The sequence below is a fragment of the Cyanistes caeruleus genome, chromosome 4 (assembly GCF_971803275.1).
Source record: "Cyanistes caeruleus chromosome 4, bCyaCae1.hap1.1, whole genome shotgun sequence".
Lineage (NCBI taxonomy): Eukaryota > Metazoa > Chordata > Aves > Passeriformes > Paridae > Cyanistes > Cyanistes caeruleus.
The window spans coordinates 3,776,811-3,792,992 of NC_141704.1; the positions used below are offsets into that span (position 1 = coordinate 3,776,811).

A 16,182-nucleotide genomic window follows, 5' to 3' on the forward strand; every position below is an offset into this window, starting at 1 on the left:
TGCAATGATGAGATAACGATCCAGGCTCTTAATGAAAGGTGGGTGGTAATGAGAAGTTAGGAAAGAGTTCAATAGCAAAGTCCATGGGATAATGACAGGCTGTGATTTCCGGAGGTGATCATCCTCCACCGTAAATGGGCTGAACAGGCTCATCATCCCTGGGGGGTTTCACATCCAGCACTGATCACCTGCAGGCAGGAGACCTGGACAGCTGCATCCCAGGTACATCACCAGGCTGGGAATGAAGTGCTTCGTGAGCACAATCCACTTCAGGCACTGGGCACCTCCATGAAAATAAATCTTATAACAATCTATGCGTACAGGAGGGCTGGAATTCTTTGTTCTTCCCATCAGATCTCCAAAATACTGCATTGCTTTGCAGCACTGTGCTGGCTTCGGCTGGGACAGGGTGATTTTTTTCAGAGTAGCTGCTCTGGGGCTGTGTTTCTGACTTGTGACCAAGACAGTGCTGGTAACAGAGATGTCTCTGTTTTTTCTGAGCAGGACTTACATAGAGTCAAGGCTTTTCTGCCCCCCACCCCACCAGTGAGGAGGCTGGAGGGTGGGCACAAGGAGTTGGGAGGGGCAGAGCAAGGACAGCTGACCCCAATCTGACCAAAAATATTCTATAACATATTTTGCCGTGTTTAGGAATGGGGGTCTTAAAAACGAGATTCACTTAATAAATTATAAAAAGAATTTATTATAAACAAAAGACAATTAGGAGACAAAAGAAATAAAGCAAAGGGTTAAAACGGCCGGGTGCCCTGGTGGGTTACCAGGAACACACCTGGTATCTCAGGAGTGTCCTTTTTATCCCCTCTTTGCTGTGAGAGGTTAATGCATATTCAAGTATGTCCCCTCCCTGGTTCCACCTTCTTGGATCATGTTATTTTCTGCTGGTCAGCATTATTTTGGAGTTTGGTTTCCTTTCTGCTGCAGATGGTCACTTGTTGATAAGGGTCCAGGCCCCTTATACTTCCTCAGAGAGCAGATGGGCTTCATCTCTTTCCCCCTTACCAACGTCCTGGTACCGGCTTTTTGGTAACAGTTTGCTCTCCATTTCCTGCTGCTGATAATAGCCTGTTTTCCACAGCTTGATCCTCCCATTGTCTTGCCTGTTGGAGTTATCTTGCCTTCTCCAGATGAGACATATCCTTACCATTCAGAATTCCTATCTAAGCCTGTAACTTGCTAAGAGAAAAGAATATAGTAAAAGCATATAATATATTTATCAGAATAATTGTGAAAAGCCAATATTTACAACATTAATTCACAACAAGCCCTCCTTTTATTTTTTTTATAAATCATTTGGCTTGAGCAATAATTCTTGTTTTCTAGCTTCTAGCACTCGTTCATTTTTCTCACAAATCAGTTTAGCTTTTTCCAATAGATCTTTCACATTATTTTGTTTTCCTAATACCATGATTTTTTTGTGCCATTCTAGATGTAGCCAATTTTGAGTCTGTAGGCATTACTACTATTTGCATGCCTTGCACTACTTTGGTGATTAGCCAAATTAAACAGGGGATTAAACAAGGAAGAAATATTAAACCAGCTGTAGCACTGCTACAAGGAGAAGAAACTTAGCTTCTTCTACTACTCTATCCCCAATATATTATCCCACCAGTTAGTGGTCATTACTGGTTTTCATTTTTGGACTGGCACATGGGCCATTTTTCTGATTTCTTTGGCGATATCTAGAACGGCATTTTTATTGTCATTGAAAACAACAATCTTATGTATTAATTTTCTCACAGAACACCCCTTCTTTTAGCCAATAAATAGTCTAAAGCCAGCTTATTTTGATATATTGCCACTGTGGCTTTCATCACTGACTGGCTATTAATTCTATAGCTCCAGCTGTTTCACTGGTTATGATTTCTACAACAACTTGGAGTTTCATAATGCAAAAATTGGGGTTCGATATCTCCAACTTCCATCTTGTGCCCAAGAATGTTTCTAATATGTGTTCAGGGGCTATTTCTCATCTCCCCATTTTTGAGGTACTCAAACTATTCCCTTTTATTTCTTTTTACGACCTCAAAAACCAACACCCCCAACTGATTTCTGTCTTGTCCTGACAAAAAGAAAAATCCTAGCTGAATCATTCTCAGAGTACAATTCCCCTTCCATTGCGAAGGGAGTTTTGGGTATGCCCTTTTCTCACATATCCCAAAATAAGACATCTGGTGCTTTCTAATAGTCATTTTTCTGTTGATTTATATTTCCCCAAAATTTGGCTATTTCCAGAGTAAGGATTTTTCCCTGTACTATTACACTGGAAGAATCTGGTTCTATTACTATGTACACAATTTTTTCTTTTACTTTCCTTGGGGTCTAATACAGAGTTGGTTTCTCTGGAACTTGCTATGTACAAGTTTTATTACCAGCTTTATACTTTTTACCAGGAGTATTTCTCACTTCATGAAGAAGTTTTCTCCATTTAATTGCTGTTTGAGCTTTGCTTACATGTCCTGACGTGAGGTTAATACAGGTCTAGGTTACTGTGTTGGCTTTATCTTTTCACTTACCATTTGCTCTCTTACCAAATCTTGGTTATTTCTCCTGGCAACAACTGTGAAGAAAATCCATCTTTTTCTCCTTTTTGGGCAGTTGTTTTCTAATCTGTTACTACTTGTTCTTAGATTTTCTGTAGTCTAATATTTTCCCTTTATGCATACAGGTACTTAATTTGGATGGGTTATAGCAGCGATTATCGATACTGGTGTGGGTAATAAGAAAGAAACCCTGGTGTCATTCCATGTAAAGCTTTTGATAGCATTTGTAACATGGCTTTACTGGTGTCCCAAAAGGGAAAAGGATAAGTGACAGAAGAAGGAATAATAGGGGTCCAGTATGGCTTACACCCCCACCAATCCTGCCTATGAGGTTGCAGCTCACAGCAGGTGTTTATATTCTTCTCGGTGGCGAGTTGTAGTGGTCAATCTGGTCTTGCCCCCTTATTTCCTTGTCACTTCCTCTTTTGTAATTTCCAAGCAAATTTCTTTTGACACCTTTTAACAACAGTTTCCCACCGTTCCTCAGGTACTTCCCACTCAACACGCACTAGTAATTTCCCATCTGTAAAAAAAATTATCATTTAAGTTATTCTTAATAGATTTGACACCTCACACTTCCTGCAATGAGAGGCTTAACTTTGTGGACCACAATACCTATTACTCTCTAATTTAAACACTTATATTTAATCCAGATAGCATACCCCGTATTGGGATGATTTAGACAATATATATGATGTGGCACTGATGGAAGTTGTGGTTCTCCCCCCTCCTTTATACAAATCACAGGCAAAAGTAAAAATATACGAGGATTTCCCAACCAAAACAGCCCCAGTCCTCCTGTTTGGAGTGGGAGTTTTCCTCCCCAAGGTGGATATCAAAGTGTCCCAGAACTTGTCCAGGCAGGACTTGAAACTACTGATACAGGCTTGGTCTTACTTCCCAGTTAGGCGTGATTCTTAGCTCATTCCTTGGATCAGTTCATTACCGCCGGTCTCTGCTCAGGAGTACATTTGGTATCACTCAGTTTGGGTATTACAGTCCAGTCCTCAGCTCTTTTGATCTTACTGGTGTGAATCCAACTTCACTCTTTGGTCCAGATTGCAGCTTCTCTGCCTTAATTATCAGTAGTACCTGAAAACAATTTCTTAATAACACAGGGAGAATGAAAACGTCACATCAAAATTTTCCATCAGCGAAATTTATCAGTTAACATAGGAGCCAATCTCTTTCTGCGTGTTCAAATTAGTTAAACAAGAAAGGCTAGGTTAGTTTTGACTTCAAATAAATTACATTCATTACCTTTTTTACCTTTTGGTTACTATTTATTTGTTTAGCTTCACAAACTTCTTTTATCGGTTTCTTAGAACAAACCCCGTCCTTTTAACAAGAGTAAAAGGAAGAAGAGAAAAAAAATAAGAGAGAAAAAAAAGATCCTATTTCAAGAAATTTAAACTCCTTGATGAGGTTTTCAGAACCTAACGAGCAAGATTACTTTTGCTTTGGTCTCATCATCCACCGGTCTGTTTCTCGGCCTTTGTTCCGTTCCTTTCCCATTGACAGCAGTTTTTCAGGCTGTCTCTCTCCCGCACCCCTGCTGCCGCAGCTCTGGGCTGAGCAGGCTGTTTCAGCCGCTCGCTCTGCAGGGGCCCACTTGTGTCCTTGCCAGTCTCTTGCATGCTGACCCTGGGACAAAGCCCGTGTCCCCTCTCTCCCTGCTGTGCCGTCCCTTCACACACAGGACTGGCATGTTCAAACACACTCAGCTCCCACCACAGCCGGGGGGCAGAGCCCGCAGTCCACAGTGCTCTGGTCTGGGGCTCCTCTGCTGGGCCAGCTCGCTCTTCAGCAGCAAACCTCACCCAGTGCCGCTGCCGGGCCGGAGAGCACTCCCAGCACCCCGCACCCCTGGAGACCCCGGCACAGACAGGGCGGGTCCCGCTCCAGCAGCGCCACTCACGAACCGCGCTCTGTACCCTTCACATCGGGTGGGAGAGGACCGGGAGCCGCCACACCGGGCCCTGCTGTTCACCACTCACAGGGACCGGGTCCTGCTACAGCCGCTTTACATAAAAGCAATAAAACAACACCTAAACCTAGCAACTCCTAACCCAGCGCTCCAGATGCTCCTAACATCTCCTATTTCGGGCACAATTCTCATCTCTAATCGCGCTTAAAAGTTTTTCTCCCCATAAGCCAGTGCTCACTCTTCGGAGCCAACAAGACACTTCTCGCTCTCTTTCTAAAAATCTTTACAACTTTAATGAAAAGAGACGCAAACCTCTCTCTTTCTCTTTGCCACTATTATCTCGCCACTCTTTACACCACATCCCTCCAGAATCTCCACTACACAAATTACTCTGCTTCAGAATCAACAACAAATTCCAACACCTCCTTTTGGGGACGCTCCCCAAAGCCATCAAAGGCGCCAGACACAGAGACCAGTCAGCTAGCTAGCTCCTTTTACCAACTAAAACAAACTTGCAATTTCTATTTCTTCTGCCTTGAACAGATCTTCAGTCAAGCTAGAAATGAAGACACAGACATCATTCTTCTCTAAGTTTTCTTCTACAGGTACAAAGGAGTCTATCCTCACACAGCTGCTTAATGTGAATAATCTCTAATGTAACTTTTCTCATGACAAGGTATGATCAGCTCTTTTATTCTTACAGGCATTTAGATACATTGACAAGTTTCTGACAATACCTTTATGTTTCAACAGTACTTGCAGCTTATATACTATGAACAATCTATAGCAAGAACCAGTCTTACAATTATTTTTCGAACTCTTCTTTCACAAAATAAGACTCATCTCCAAAATAACACATGTACTTATTAAAATAGACCAAGTTTAGAGTCTCCACAATTCTTTTCTCAATTCAAAACACCAACTATCTTAATTCTAATCTTTTAACTGGGTCCACTTCTGCTTCTGTAATAAGCACAGCTGCAAAACAACACAAGCACTCCTAGAGACGTGTGCACTTGGCAAATTCAAAAGAACAAGAAATCATGGCAGTTCTGAGCCTGATCTTCAGCTAAACACACCATCACAATAACTCCGTTTTAGAAATCATCAGAGAGATGATCAGCATTTCATATTGTGAAAAGAGACAAAATAATTTTCAGCAGCAGTAAAAAGATTTACAACAATCCACAGGATTTTGCTTTTAGGCTGGCACCAGGTTCTGCTGTTAAGAACCATGGGCTGTGCCCATCAGCACGGGACACAAAAAACATTAGGGTTAACAGCTCTAACACTTATTGACAACCTGATAAGTTTTCACCTCAAGAAGTGACTACTATGCAAATTACTGTAACTTGCCTTTAAAATTATAATCAACCACAAAATTCTACGATATTCACTAAAGTAAAGAAATTGGAAGGCATACTAAAAAATGGGTTTGTTTCTCTACAAAATAAATATTGCAGTCACTCAAGAAAAAAACAAACAGAGCTCACTTCTTTTCCATTTTCTCCCAGGATGCATACTCTTCCTGTAATCTCAAATTTTAAGCACCGACACAACTTATTGCTGCAGAAGACCACAGCACCATCATACACGGAATTCTCTCAGAACCCGATAAAAACAAAGGCTTGCAACTTGCAGCTCCCTTGGTTTGGAGCTGATACCATACGCCAGTACTGCTCCATATCTCACTCACACATCTGGCTAAGAAAAAGCTCTCTGAGACAGTTTGACACCAGTCCTTGCTCCTGAAATCACAGAACTTAACGTGCCCGAGGTCTCGTAAGACCCCGGCATAGAAAACCTGGGTCCCAGAGGGACTCACCCAGCTCTCTCTCACCACTGGGCCTGTTCCCGGCCTGTTTCACAGCTTCAGGAGGTTCCAGGAGTCACTGAGAGCTCCTCCGATCCCCCTGTGCCTGGAGCAGGGAACCCGAACCAGCATCTGTGGTTCAATCCAGCCTGCAGCCGCCTAAACACAGCTCTGCGGCTTGAGAGCTCCAAATAAGTTTAAACAATCCAGGGGCACCAAGACTTAGAAGGCCCCTGCCCTCACTTTACTCAAAAGGGATGGGCTGAACTCATCCCCTCAGGGCACCCTCCGTGCCCTGATCTTATCCGGGCCGGAGCTCCAGGAGTTCCCTTGCACTCCTGAGGCTGACCCACCCCTCCGTCCCAATAGCTCGGCAGGGAGTAGCTCTGGGAGCACCATCTCCCAGGAAAACCTTTCACCGCCGCTACAGTGGGGCAAAGAAAACTTCTAAAAAAAAAACCCCCAAAAAAACCAAAAACCAAACAACTTCAAACGCTGAATCACATACCATCTCACCAAAGCGACCCCTCCCCCGCAAGCAGGAGTTGCCCAGGGGGGAGGAAAGGCACGGAGGGACCATCGCCACTAAAGATAACCTTGGCTTTGCTCTGAGACCAGAGCTGCTATCCCGCTGAGAACAGATTTGACACAACACCCCCGCGGCTCCTGGGCTACAAGCCCCAATTCTGGTTTGCCCCCCCCCAGGGCTCCAAGCCAGGAGCTCGCAGGGAGGAAGCGAATCCCTCCATGTGTCCCCACCGTGATCCAGTCCCTGTGGAAGCACTGACCCGTGTTCACTGTTACTCCAGCACAGCATCGAAAACCTTTCCTCTTTAACAACACAATACAATTGCTCACCCTCACTCCAGCACAGCACAGAAAACCTTTCCTCTTTAACAACACAATTCCAAAAAAAAACCCCACAAACTTCAATGCAACAATCAAACAATCACACCTATTTACGCATTCTCACATCTGTTCATTCAACTCCAGCCAGTCACAGCAAGACAATAAGGTGCTCTTTACTTCCCTTGTTAATATCCGCCCATGGGCGCTGTAATATGTCAAATATCCCAAGTTTCTTGGATTATTCCTCAATTTGGCAGTTTTAAATCCAAATTTCTTGGATTTAATCCTCAACTTGACAAAGTTTTAGAGAATCCACATTTTACTCTGTTTTCCCAGTGGATTGTGCCAGGAAAACCTTGGGCTCCCTTTCCCGAGGGGCTCACCCCTCCCCTGAGACCCAGTCCCAGTAACCCCGGGGGTATCTTGCAACCCCCGCTTCCCGCTCCCCCAAAGATTACTTACAATCCGTCTTCTTCTTTGGGTCTTCGTGCACAAGAATTATGGAGCAAAAATACCGCGGTTTTATGGAGCCTTTTTTCCCCTTTCCTTTGCTTTATTCCTCTCCTTCTTGTCCTCGGGGTTTTGACCTGCAGCCGCTTGGTCCACGCTAGGAGAAACAGAATGGGATCTGCTGAACTCAGCAGGGGCGCGCCTGTTTCCCCGTTCTGCATCTCCGGTGGTCCTAGAGGTGAGGTGCTTATCCCGGAAAGAGCCCCCAAAAATTCTTAAAAACGAGATTCACTTAATAAATTATAAAAAGAATTTATTATAAACAAAAGACAATTAGGAGACAAAAGAAATAAAGCAAAGGGTTAAAACGGCCGGGTGCCCTGGTGGGTTACCAGGAACACACCTGGTATCTCAGGAGTGTCCTTTTTATCCCCTCTTTGCTGTGAGAGGTTAATGCATATTCAAGTATGTCCCCTCCCTGGTTCCACCTTCTTGGATCATGTTATTTTCTGCTGGTCAGCATTATTTTGGAGTTTGGTTTCCTTTCTGCTGCAGATGGTCACTTGTTGATAAGGGTCCAGGCCCCTTATACTTCCTCAGAGAGCAGATGGGCTTCATCTCTTTCCCCCTTACCAACGTCCTGGTACCGGCTTTTTGGTAACAGTTTGCTCTCCATTTCCTGCTGCTGATAATAGCCTGTTTTCCACAGCTTGATCCCCCCATTGTCTTGCCTGTTGGAGTTATCTTGCCTTCTCCAGATGAGACATATCCTTACCATTCAGAATTCCTATCTAAGCCTGTAACTTGCTAAGAGAAAAGAATATAGTAAAAGCATATAATATATTTATCAGAATAATTGTGAAAAGCCAATATTTACAACATTAATTCACAACAGGGGGACGTTTGGGGTGATGGTGTTTGCCTTCCCAAGCCACCGCTATATGTGATGGAGCCCTGCTTTCCTGGGGATCACTGGACACCTGTGGGAAGTGGGGAATTAATTCCTTGTTTTGCTTTGCTTGTGCACGTGGCTTTTGCTTTATCCATTAAACTGTTTGTAGCTCAACCCATGAGTTTTCTCCCTTCAACCTTCCAGTTCTCTCCCCCATCCCACTGTGGGAGAGTGAGCAAGTGGGGCTGAGCTCCCAGCCAGGGTTAAAACATGAAAATCCTAATTTAGGTCTGGTTCAGGTGTGAGCAAATGGCTGCAATTCTGCTGATTTTCCCGGAGAAGGCACTGTGGTAACACCTGCCAAGTTCTGCTGGCAGCAGCAGGACAGGGAATATCTGATCTGGCAGCAGGGACAGAGTAGCCCTGTAAACACACTTTTCCCTCAGACCAGCAGGATTTTTCTGCTGGATCAGTGCCTTGTCGCAGGTGGTTGTGGCCTCTTGATTAGGGATGAGGTAACATAAAGTGAAGTTCAACATCCTGTGGATTTACACCCTAAAGCAATCTCAGGACTTTCAGTGGGGAATTTCACACTTTAAAATAACTGGGCAAATAGGGAAGTGTTCCTTTCTTGTAACTAAAAATACCTGGGAGTAGAAGGCTCAACACAGTGTCAGCCTAATGTGGATATTGTCTTTTCAGCAGCTCTGACAGTGCCAAAACCTGAATTACGGCTCTCTGACTGATCTGCACCCTTTGACCCTTGCTATTGGGACTGAACTTCTGCAGGCAGGTTTTATTTCAAGGAGAACCAGTATTAAATTCCTGAGACTGGAATATCCCAAACTCTTGTCATTTAGTTACCCTCTAATTAATTTTAGAAACCTGTGTTTCATGGAATCACAGAATGGCCTGGGCTGGAAGTGACCTTTAAAATCACCCAGTTCCAACCCCCTGCCATGGGCAAGGACATCTTCCACAAAAAATAGGTTGCTTCAAGCCCTGTCCAACCTTGGACACTTCCAGGGATGGGGCAGCTTCAAGTTCTTTGGGCCAGGGCCTCACCACCCTCACAGTGAAGAATCTCTTTATAATATCTACCCTAAATCTACCCTCTCTGCAACTAATGGAGTCAATTAGCTTTATGACTTAGCCCATTTATGGGGTGAGTTTTGTTTTGCATTAGTCTTGTAAAGTCAGGAACTTTCACAGGACGTTGCTCAATCCTCCTGGACCCGTTTCTGAGCAGACCTGCCAGCTTTGAGAAATGTCCCTGCTTTAATGGATGTTTGCAGCTTCAGAATGTTATCTCCAAATTACAGTTTTTGAGAATTATAATATAATAATATTATTTTATGTAAAATATATAAATATATATTATATATAATATATATATATATAATTATTTTTATAAAATATAATTATTTTTAAAAATTAAAAATAAGCCTCCTTTCTTAAATATGAACCTTTGTCTGGGAGGCCCCTTTGGGGTCATCAGTCCTGGCTAATGGCCACCCAATGTACACCTCCCCATTTTTGGTCTTAAGATTTACTGGGTCTTCCCAAGGACCATCCAAGAAACATTTGGAGGCATCCACCTCTCTGAGGACAATAGAGGAAACCTTGAATGATTTTGCTTTTAATTTGATTAATTGAGATTGAATACAGGCTCTCATTCTTCCTTCTTCCCCATATTCATCAAAGCCGGTCATTGCATTTACGACTCTCCCATTTCCTTTCCTGCTACCCTTTAACTCAGCCAATTATAACCAAAGACCTCTAGCTGGCACAGATCCGACCACTCAAAATAAATAAGGTTTGAACCCTTGTCCTCCTGCCTGAAGAGCTGTAAATTAAAAGAATTTAAACAAACAAACAACTTTGCAAAGTGTTGGCTTCAGGAAGAGCTTACTGTCCTTGAAAGAATTCCTGCATGGCTCTGAGTGTGACAGTGACAGCACACGGGGAGCTCAGTGCAGAGGGCTGGGCAAAAGCAGCAGGTCCCCAAACTGGAATCAGCCGAATGAAGCTGAATTCTGCATTTCTGCAACCCCTTCCTGGCTTTTCCTGTCCTTTGGCTGCCAGGAAAGCAAGGCCAGCCCTGGGTGCAGCGTTTGGCTGGGGCTGATAATGCGGGGTGAGCAATGCCCTGTACCCATGTGGGGATTTCCCCCTTTGGGGCTCAGCCCTGCTTTCTCGATGGCAGAAGCTGAACCCCGTTGAATTTCTCCCTTTTCTCTGCTTGTGGCTATTTTTAAGCAAAGCTGCACCCACAGGCAGGCGTGTGGCAGCCCAGGTCTTGCTGCTGCGGTGTCCCAGTGCCCTTGCTGTTGTCAGCAATGATCGGAATTTCTTACAACCGGCCAAGGAAGGAGTTCCATGAGCACATCAGGTGCAATTAGAGGGTGCAACAGGCTGAAAAACTGCACGGCTCGTCTGCAGCCAGGAGAACGCGTGTCTGCACTGGCTGGTGAAAGGAGGGAGAGCTCTGGGGCACACCATGTTCCCTGCCCTGCCTGGGTCCTGCAGAGGCACCAGCAGCTCTCCCCTGATCTCAGGGTAGGGGGCTCAAAATCCCGTGCTGAGCAACGTCCCTTAATCCCTGCAAATAATATCGTGAAGAGATGGTTTTGCTTGGTTTCTGCTCCCTTTTGCCCGGCAGCCGGGCCGATGCGGCAGCAGGAGGAAAAGCAAAGACTGCAAGAACAGGGGGTGAGAGGCGAGAAATGAGGAAGGAAAACACAACTTGCTTAGAGGAGAGGAAATAAAAAAAACCTCTTTTCCACGGCAGAAACACCCCGATCCATTACAGGGATAGATGCAGGAGCTGTTGGTATTCCCTCCCGGGCATCAGGAGCTGGGCGGGATGAAGGAGAGGGAGCGGTGATGTCCTGGTGATACAGGTACAGTTCACACTTCGCTCCTTGTTTGTTTATTCCTGTAACAGAAATACCTGCGAGGGGCGAGGGCGGCAATTGAAAACTGCAGGCACAAAGGACCGTGAACTCCAGCTGCCTCTCCAAATCCAAACATTTTTATCAGCCTGATAAAAATCAGACATTTATCACCTTCCCCGCCACGAGCGTGACCCTTAGCAGCTTTTTTTCAAGTCCTTCCAAAGAAAGCGCCATCAACAGTGAAAACTGCTCAGCATCCAGCTGGCAAGAGGAGGGATCAACCACTTTGTTTCCTTCCTGACATTTCTGAAAGCATCTAATTTCCCCGAAAAATATTGCAGACAATTTTCTTGGCTTCTTTAGTATCCCACTAAAATGCAAAATGTAGCATTTTGTTTGTTTTGTTTTAGTTTATCTTTTGTTCGATTTTTTTTTTTGTGTGTGTGTTTTTCCCCTGGAAACGATATAAATGTCCCTTGGTCAGCCCAGAGGAATACATTTTTCTGTTGCAAGAAAATGTCATTAACACACAAATAAGAATCTGGGCAGCTGCCTCCTGACTTTTGCAACCACCCTCCCGGGGTAGGGAGCACTTTGGAACGGCTTTAAACCGGATGAGAGTAGATTTAGATGGGATATTAGGGAGAAATTCTTTTGTGTGGGTGTGCTGAGGCCCTGGCACAGGGTGCCCACAGAAGCTGTGGCTGCCCCTGGATCCCTGGAAGTGTCCAGAGCCAGGCTGGATGGGGCTTGGAGCAACCTGGGATAGTGGAAGCTGTCCCTGCCCCCAGCAGGGGGGTGGCACTGGATGATCTTGAAAATCCCTTTGAACCCAAAACACTCTGTGATTCTGAATTTTGTGCCCACATTCCAGGCCGATAATCCAAGGCCGTGCTGGAAACTGCTGCAGATGATGCTGACATGAATGGAGCCCATGTGTGGCTGCACCTACACAATGATGCACTCACAGCTCCCAGCCACCCTCTCCAAATTCTAACTGTGCAAAGAATTCCTGGATGTGTGATTCGGATCCCACCAGGCATCTCCTCCCCTGCACCCCTGTGCTAAGTCCAAAGGAGAGGATGTGTATTGCACTGAATGCAGGCAAGAACGTGACTGGTCCTTCCTTCCCTTCCAAGTTTCCTTTAGAGGGAATCAAATAAATAAATAAATTAATTAAATAAAAAGACATTAAAAGAGGAGGGTGAATCATGGCTTAGTCAGAGTTGGGGCTCGCCAGAGCAATCACTGCTGGTGCTGGCATTTTAATGCCAGGGGGAGGATGTCAGGGAAGGCTGGCTGGTGACCAGTAGGTTCTTCCAAAAGAGATGCAGAATGAAGTCTGGAGCTGTTATTTTGGGATGCATCCAGAGCCTAATACCACTGTTCAGGATGGGTTGCTAGGTGAGTTTGACGTTGGAGCAGCAGTGGAACAAAAGAGGGACTTGAGAGGTTTTAGTTTTGGTGTTTCGGAGAAGTTTGAAGACTGTAAACCCCATACCCATTCTCACAGAAATGGGTTTTTTTTCCCCTCCTCTCCCAGACTCTCCCTTTTTGTACTTCCCTCTCCCACCTCTCTGGACCTGCTGCATTCATCCTTTGGATGCTCAAGGCCAGTTTTTTTTCCCATCTACCACTTTCATATTTCAAACCCTGGCATTACATTTATGTCCCTTCTCATTTATTACATATTTTCCAGATCCTGGTTGGGGCATTGTCCTGGTTTAGGGACAGGTATATATGGCACACCTCCAGCCTACACTGGCTGTTGATACTCCCTCCACCCTGTGTCACACAGTGGGGCTGTGGGTCAGCATCACTGGCTGTCCCATGTCACACTGTGCCTGTGTGGCTCCAGAGGAGCTGACACCTCTTCCTGACAACATTCAGGCCGCATCAGTGACTTGATTTCCTGAAAAATCGCTGAGCTAAGCACCCCTTTGGGCTCTTTGCACAGCAGCTGCGAGCAACATCTTATTTACCAGTTCAGGTGCTATTTTTAGGGAGCTGGGATTTGGCATAGCACGGTTTGGGAGGGGGAAAAATAATCCTCTGAGTGCACCTAGTGCAGTCCTGCTCCCTGCCCTCTCCTGGGGGTGCAAGTGTCTTATAAATAGTAGTTCTTCTTCCAGCTGACCTCCCTCGGAGCAGCTGGGTGCTGGTGCCTTTGAAATCCAGGCCACTTATTTAGGAGTTGAAGCTTTCCGCTCCAGTTATTTAGGAGTTTCTAAGCCAAGAGTTACTAGGTTGATCTAATTTGAAGCGACTGTGATTTTAATTCAGGCAGGGTTTCGCTTTCGGGCTCCTTTTCATGTCGTGGGGGTGGTGATTTGTGAGGTGGAAAAGAGCCACGGAGAGGGGAGAGAGCTGCTGGAGGAAGGGGGATGATGCCCAAATTCCTTGTCCTGTAAAATCATGTGAATTTTTGTCCTCCTTCTGACTCATGCTCTAGCTGGGAACCGACTTTCTGTTGCCCTACATGTGAAAAGGATTTGGGGATTTTGTGTAGAGTGGTCCAGGGAGGGCTGTGCCTGACTCCCATCCTATCCTTGCCAACTGGAGCACTCACAGCTCTCTCCCATCTTTCTTCCCACATCCCAAATCTCTGGTTCTTTTCCAGCTCCCTCATAGTAGCTTTTTTTAAAATTTATTTTTATTTTTTTTTTCCTTTTTGCCTGTGAATATTTTTTCCCTGTGTAGGAGAGGGAAAGATTGTGCACTTTTTACTCCATCTTGGCTCCATGTAAGGAATTAGCCAGAAATATCTTCTTTCTAAATGCACTATAAAAATACAAGCCTTGGCTTCTAGAGGAGGAAAATGCCTTAAGTAAAAAAAGTGACTGAACATTTTAGGTATCTGAGATGCTCCTTACCAGGCTTTAAATTTTGAAGCAAAATTTGCTTTATTAAACACAATCAAAGCAGATGCTCCCACCTCTACAGCTCTTCCCACCCACGACACATTCCCACATTTCCCCTGCTGTGGCAAATTCCCACCCAGAATCCTCCCAGTGAGACCCCTCCATGCCAGGTGGGATCATCCCCATCAGTGCTGGGGGACAAGGGGGTTTGAGCAGCTGCGTGTTTGGGATTTGGGCATCATCAGGAATTTTCAGGGGGGTCCCAACCCTTCCGTGCTGCAAACAGAGGTAGTATGGGTGTGTCAGCATTGCTGGGGTGCTGTTTGTGCCTGATTTTGGGTAGAAACGTAACTTGCAGGAACTTGGAGAGTGGATCAAGAAGTTTAATAAACTGATAGAAGAATGATAATAATAATAGTAATAGTAATAATAATAATAACAACAACAATAATAACAATAATAATAACAATAATAAATTAACATGACATAATTAAGAAAATTAATAGTAAAATGATAAAATAATATAGATAATAAATTAATTATATCAAAACATTAAATAATAAATAATAAAACGAGATTATTAAATTAAAATAACATTAAATTTTAAAAATATCGATTAAAAGTTAGCATTATGCGCCCGTTTGTGAGCAGAGGCTCCCCTCGGAGCATCCCCAGCGCTGCGGCCGCCCCCGAGCCGCTGTTGGCGGAGGGATGCGGGGGGGCCCCGCCGCCTCTCGGCCCCGCCCGGGCGCGGAGCGGGGCGGAGCGGCCGCGGTGGCCGCGGGCAGAGGCGGAGCCGCCGCATCCCGGGCATCCCCTCCGGGGGAGGCGGCTCGGCACCGCATGTGCGACGTGAGCGACGTGCAGGAGCGCCCGGCCGGCATCCCCCGGCCCCCCGGGACCCCTCGGCATCCCCCGGCTCCCCGGGACCCCTCGGCCCGAACCCGCTGGCCGCGGAGTGAGGGGCGCAAGGGGAGCGCCGGCGGAGCCCCCCCCCACATCCCACCGCTGTGTCCTTAGGGTTCCTTTTTATTTTTTCTTTTTTTTCTCTATATTTTTATTTTTAAAAATTGTATTTATTTTATTTATCGCTAGTTTATTTCTTTTTGTAATTGCATTTTTTATTTTGCTCAACTTTATTCCCAATTTTTTTAGTTTATTTCCTTTTCCCCTTCTTATTTTCGCCTCTATGCCCTATTTTATTTTCTTAATTATTTTTTAGTTAATTTTATTTTTTCTCTTTACATTTTTCACTGCGTTTTTCATTTTTAAAATAGTTTTTGAAAAAGCGATTTATTTTCGAGTTTTAATTTCCCTTTTTTAATAAAAAAAAAAAAAAAAAAAACTTCCATCATTTCTACATCATTTCTACATCATTTCCCCTCGTTGGTTGAAAAGACGTGAGAAATTAAACAGGGCATTTATTTAACTATAAATATTTTAGTTTGGGGGTCCCCAAAGCCGCGGTATTGGGGGGGGGGGGGGTCGGTGCCGCGTCCCCCCCCGCGGAACAAAGCGCGTCCTTTGTCCGCGCTGCAGTGCGGGGGGCGGGCGCCAGGGGGCAGCAGGGGCCGGGCCGATATCCCCCCTACATCATCATCATCATCATCATCATCCTCCCCCCCTCCTCCTCCTCCTCCCCCGCCGCCGCAGCGCCCGTCCCCGCCCCGCCCCGCCCCGGAGGCGGTCCCGGCCTGTCGGGATAGAAAAGGCGACCCGGCGGCTGCCGGCACATCGTGAGCGGAGCCGGCCGCAGCAGCAGCTCGGACTGTAGCACCACTCCTTCGCCGGCTGCCTCGCGTGGAGATTCTCTTGCCTTTCTTCTCCTATTATATTTTTTTTTTTTTCTTTTCCAATTTAAAAGGGGAGATAATTTTTTTTTTTTTTTAATACTATATTTTTTCACCCGCTTTCCATCGCGGTTCGCGGCGG

The 16,182-nt window shown here is 45.3% G+C and overlaps 1 protein-coding gene and 1 long non-coding RNA gene across 10 annotated transcripts in view; one reads left to right on the forward strand and one right to left on the reverse strand.

The window, feature by feature from the left end:
- Positions 1-16,182, forward strand: part of PFKFB3 (6-phosphofructo-2-kinase/fructose-2,6-biphosphatase 3) — a 46,885-nt gene that overhangs the window by 12,145 nt on the left and 18,558 nt on the right. The window lies entirely within an intron of this gene.
- Positions 686-8,498, reverse strand: LOC147653388 (uncharacterized). The gene is made up of 2 exons (XR_015286053.1): positions 7,613-8,498; positions 686-3,666 (listed from the first exon to the last, which is right to left on the reverse strand). It is a non-coding gene; the product is annotated as an uncharacterized LOC147653388 (long non-coding RNA).